This window comes from Rhinolophus sinicus, chromosome 1 (genome assembly GCF_057876585.1).
Source record: "Rhinolophus sinicus isolate RSI-liver-muscle chromosome 1, RSI-T2T, whole genome shotgun sequence".
NCBI classification, from domain to species: domain Eukaryota; kingdom Metazoa; phylum Chordata; class Mammalia; order Chiroptera; family Rhinolophidae; genus Rhinolophus; species Rhinolophus sinicus.
Window position 1 is genome coordinate 158,587,578 of NC_142501.1, and position 6,253 is coordinate 158,593,830.

Sequence of the window (6,253 nt, forward strand, 5' to 3'; positions counted from 1 at the left end):
AAGGAAACCAATGATTGACTCCAAGGAAATGTTTTTACCCAAGGAACTGATAAAAGAAAGGAGCCAGTGAAGGCAAAAGAAATAGTTAAATATTTCATTCATTCATTCATTCATTCATTCATTCATTCATTCAACAATGACTTATTAAAGGCTTAGCATGTGTCTTACTGTTCTATATCCTGAGAATAAGTGATAAACAAGACAGATAATGCCTGGCATTTATATTTCTAGTGGGAAAAGAAAGAAAATAAATAAATACTAATAACAGTAACAAACACTTACATAGGGCTTATTGTTTGCTCTAAAGCTTTTAAGATGCAATAACATTAAACCCATATAACTACTTTTATAAGACGAATTGCTCAGATGAGGAAACTGAGGTACAGAATAACTTGCCCAAGGTTGCACAGGTAGTAATAAAGTCAGTTAGTAATATAACAATATATACTCTGGTTTCAGGGCTGCTTTAGCTGTAGAGACAACATATGAGCAGAGACGTAGAGAGATGAGGTGAACTTGGCCATACAAACATGTGGAGTCAAAGTATTTTTGAACAAGAAGTACAAAAACTCTAAGTTCAAAAGACAGCACAGTCAGTATGGCTGGAGCAGGCTCAATGGTCAGTGGCAAGAGAAGTCAGAGACGTAGGCGAGGGCAGAAAATTTCCAGGACATAGGCTTTGTTAAGGTGCTTGCTTTTTATTAAAAATGCAATAAGCCATCAGAGTGTTGGGGACAGGGTGTTGATATAATTTGTGCTTCTAAAAGGCCAGTCTATCTGCTCTGTGGAAAGCAAACTAAAGAGGGGAAAGATAAAGCTGAAAGATAAAGTAAGGGATTATTTTAATCACTCACTCAAATTATAACATGGCAGGGACAAAGATGGTGATGAGATCATATTATTACTAATATGACAACTTGGGCTATATTTAGAGTATACTTCAGATCACCAGGAGTTGCTGATGGTTATAACCAGGAAAGCAACCAACAGAATACAATGGCATAAAAGGCAGGCGTAAAACAAAATCCAAGATTTACAGCAGTAGTCAACACTGTCTAATACAAAAGAAACCTAGAAATAACTGAGGAAGGGGAAAATGCCACTAGTTTGACTTCTGAATGCCATTAAGGTTAAAAGAGTGTTTCTAATGGATGATGGGGTAGCGGTGGGGGTTAAATTGCACTAGATTAAAGGAGTTGGTGGTGGTTGCTGGTAGAAAATACTTATCTAGAATCTTGGCTGTAAAGAAGACTGGAAATGACAAGCCCTCAACTTTTCAATAATTACATAGGTTTTTTTATTTACCTTTTTTGATTTTGCCTTTTCTGTACTTATTAAAATCAACAGGAAAAGAAAGTTGACATCAGGGAGGAGGTTACGCTTATTGGTTGAAATGGAAGTTGGAAATGACCACTGGATTTTAGTTCTTCAATCTATTTGGCATTCATACCACAGATAACTGAGAATTGGCTCTCACCCCGAGTTTCAGGAAAGGGACCAATGCACGTGAGTCATGTGCTTACATAAGATGAAGTCTAGATTACAGTAGGAGAATCTGGCTGTGGGAATATAAATAAGCCCCTTATCACTGGGTAGGGCCTCTTTATAAAACATGGGTTGGGCTATGGAGCAGAATGTTGAATTGAAGAGCATGCACAGGAACTATATTGAAAATTTGTTCCCCTTCCAGTACACATGAGGGTTCCTGATCGGTTAGTAGTGTCATATAATTTAGAAATCATGGGTAGGAGGTTTCAGGTTAATGGATATAAATCATAGCTGACTTCTCAGAGGTTACAATTTTTTCTCCTTTATATAACAAGACTGGAAAACCTAACAAGGGCTTGTAGTTGAAATAGATTGCCACATTACAACATAGTTTCTGCTTTTTAAATTTGTGCTTCAGAGTCTCTGACAGTTCATAGCCTCCGCTGTACTATTCCATAGGTTGGGACCCAATCTCCAATAGTTTATATGCTTAACATATATTTGTTTTCTGGTCATCTGTCGTTCTGTGGTAGTTAGCATAAAGTTCAACATTATTACTAATAGGATAACACAAGCAATGATTCCTAATTAGGACCAATCTAGGCTATAAAAAAATCTCAAAACCAAATCCATAATAGACATAGCATCTGCCTTTTCACACACACACACATAAAATACAGATTGTTTCTACAGCAATGTGCAGATAAAACTACAAAAAATACATTCAGAGTTGAATGACAAACAAAAGATTTTAAAAAAAGAAAGACCATCAAGGTCAGCATAGGGAATATAATTAATAATATTGTAATAACTATGTATGGTGCCAGGTGGTATCACTTCGTATGTTATATAAATGTGAAACTATTATGCTGTACACCTGAAACTAATATAATATTGAATGTCAACTGTAATTAAAATAAAAATTATCTAAAAAGAGAACACAGAAATAGTTTCTGAATACAAACCCATACTGTCTGAAATTTAGCTTCTAAAAAACATGTAAAAAACTAACCCTGCAAATCAAATCACAAGAGAAATAATTTAATGCCTTGGGAAATCCTTGACATTAAGAAAGTGAGATATTTAGCATATAATAGAAGAAGTATGCTTTTTCTCACAGATCATAATATATCATTTAGCATTTTCTTAACAGAATGTGCAGCATTTTGGTTTCAGGCTTGGTACTTTCATCAGGAAACAAATCCAACAGACCATGCCCCTTTATAACAGCCAAACATTGGTCTATAACAATGGTAAATAAAAGGATTTCCAGATGTTTCATAACTTGGCCCCCATGCATGGAGGGCAAGGAGAGACCCAAGAAAGACCACTCCAGCTTGTAGGTGACAGTTTTAATAAGCAAGGGACTTACATAGGATGCTTGTCTTGGGCAACCACAAAATGAGTAAATCTCCATGCCTGCCTGCCAGAATCTTTAAAAGTTTATACCGGTATAGAGGCCTTAACTGGGTTCAGTTGCATGTACTGTCCAGAGGGTCTCAACAACACATTACTTGTTCAAAGTTGCACCCTTAAAAATGGCTCCCACTGTGGGAACAGTGGGCAGAACTACATTCCAAGGACAGAGAAGAAGTTTGCAAGGCTAGATTTGTCATTGTTAAAAAAATAATAGCCACTCATGTTAGTTGGGAGAAGAGGGCATTTAATTATTTTTGTGATTGTGTTGTACCCTGTCTCTGTGTGTACAGATGATTAGGAAGTGGTTTATTTTTGTCATGCTTCACCATGGTCATGACATGGTCCTATCTAACACTTCCTCATATTCTGTGTGTAGTTTCTATTCATTGGGGAACACCATGGCCTAGCTATGAGTAGCCAGCTGCCAGAGCCTTTTTATATTATAGTATTTTATTTTATTCCTTTTTTCTCAACTCACGTATTCTTACACTCAACAAATATGTATGAGTTTCAGGACGCTCCTAATATGTGTGAGGTACAAGGTATAGAGCTCCATCCAGGTGGAGCTCAGGCAACAGAAGTGCTCAAGAGTATGGCCTTATAGTCAAAGTCCCAGGTTTAAATCCTGGCTTTATGACTTACTGTCTCATTGAGTAAGATAGTCAATATCACTAATTCTCAGTTAACTCCTCTGTAAATAGGAATATAATAGCTCCCTCAGGAAGTTGTTACTGATATTAAATAAGTGTTAGTTATTTCATAATCACTAAAGAAGAGAGCGGTTAAGTAAGAATCACAAAGTCATTAAGTGCTACCGAAAAGGAACCAGAGAATGCTATGGGGGAACTACCAGAGAGGCCTACCTGACTCTCAGGGAATCAGGACGGTGTCCCTGAGGAGCAAGTGTTTAAACTGAACCCGGAGCACCTTTGGGTTAAATGGAAGGAGTGCCGAGAGGGGTTTCCTATCCTGGTAGAGGAAGAAATTGGAGCACAGACCGAGATGGAAGTAAACATGTCCCATTTGAAGCCCTGGAAGAATTCCTGTGTGGTCAGAGTCCAGACCAGGAGGAGGTGGATGGTGGGAGGGCACAGATTGGTGCAGTGGGCAGATTACGTAGGACCTTAAGGCCTCATTAAAGATTTTGGCTTGTTAAGAGCAACAACACGCTACCAACAACCATTTCCACCCTCTTCAGCACCTTTTGCAGGAGGTGCTACTCAACAGCTACAACAAGGAACTTAATTTTTAATCTTTTTATTCCTCTCTCTGGCTCCCAGACACACTTCAAATGAAGGGATTTGGATTGTCAGCTCAGACAACCAGCAAGGCCCTAATTTGTGTCCAATTCTGGGGGTGGGGGGGGAAGATCTATTTTAAAAGAAAAGGAAAGAAAGAGGGATATCAATGGGCAAGGTAGCTTTTCAAAGTTTCAGATAATAGAATATATGACACATGCTTTTTTTATCTCTTTATCCAAGTATGTTTGACATAACGTTTGAGGTTTGTATTTGAGGATCCAGCATTTCACAGATTTTCTTTTTTCCTATGCTTATAATTTTCCCTGCAATGCCTGTAATTCACTTAGCTGCCAAGTAGTTTATGGTTTGGGATCACCCGAATGTAAATGAATAGTTTAAAACATAGATGTAGAATATTTTCAAATTGTGCACTTACATCTATAAAAATTAACATGATAAAACATTAAACATACATATTAGTTATTTCTAATAGTTTTTATTTTCTATTTTTTAAAATTGGTATAATTATCTACCCTAACTTCTAGGATTGTGGTGAGAATTACATGCCCAATGGACATTTGGTACATGCGTGTAACCTTCTCTTCTACTAAAAGAAAGACTGTTCTCAGAAGCAAGGCTAACGAGGAAGACAGAGCCATGAAATCTGTCTTTCATTTTCCTCAGTCTGATTAGAAATGTGCTACTGCCAGGATAACAATGGAGTTGGTATTTGAGACTACTACCAGAAGATATGCAAGAAAATTGAACAAAAGCAGCAGTGAATTCAGTGCTGTCTTGGATTCCATTTCTCATCAACAGTGCTTTCCCCAAAAAAGATCTTTGCAGTTATGAATGAATCCATAACAACTTGTCAGACTCTGTCCAGGTGGAGCTAAACCAAAAAAAAAAAAAAAAAAAAGAAGAAGTTCTAGCAAAGTAATCTGCCCTAGGCTACCATTCATGTGATTCATTTCAACAGAAATGTGAAATTATTTGAAGGCATAAGGAAATTTTTATATTAAGTGATCAAAATAAAATGAATTAAATATCAAGAGATGAGTCAATTCTTTTCTTCAGAAATACCAGAATTCCTGCTGACATCATTTAGAATCATTAGTCTCCTACAGTTATTGCACCTTGCATTTACTCCTTTGTTCTCTTACATTTTAATCACACAGACTCTCTCAAGATTGCAAAACCATCATACCATTATTTAAATTTTGAATTAAAGTTAGCAATTTTGCCTTTGATGGAGGGTATATGAATGTATCAATAAACTTTCAATTTAGCAATTCTTTCCTTTCATAAACAGCTGATATAATGCATCAGAAGGATCCATTTATATCAATAGTTCCGAGAAACTGATAATACAGGAAATTTCCAAACTGTACCATGGATTACACAAATAGAAATATTTACAAACAAATGATAGTTGAAATAACACAATGTTTTGTTTTATTCATGTAAGTGCAAGAGGTAAATCAATTTCCTTTCCAGATGGTGGTTTCTATGGGTGCTGACATCTGTGTTGAAATGATCACACAAGCTTGCACGCTGTTCATGCCTGGGCTTTTTCCATCAAAGAGAAATGACTAAGAGTGACCATACTAGCTCACGGGGCCAAAAATTCCAGGACAGTCTTCTTGCCTGCCCAGGCTCAACCTATCACTCGTTCAGAGATAGAAACCTTTTCTGATATCTGCACAACCACTTACAACTGGAAAAAACTGGATATTAGTTCTTATAGATAACCAGTAATAACAGCCAGTAACAAAAACATATTTTCCCCACAATTAGATATAATTTGTTGTTATTTCCTACCTCTGTTCACATCAACCTTGGCTACTCATTATTATTGAATATATATATATATATATATATATATATATATATATATATATATATATATATGCATGCATGCATGCCTAGGTCCTCCAGAGAAGTAAATCAGCATCTCTTAGGTGAGAGTTGGTTTTTAGTAACTCCTCATGATGCTTATGAGAAGACAGGATTAGGAACAATGGTCTCAACTAACGAAATCCCTTGGAGAGCTTTATGAAGTAGAGTGTCTTGGGTCCCACCCACAGAGATTCAGATTTAACTGG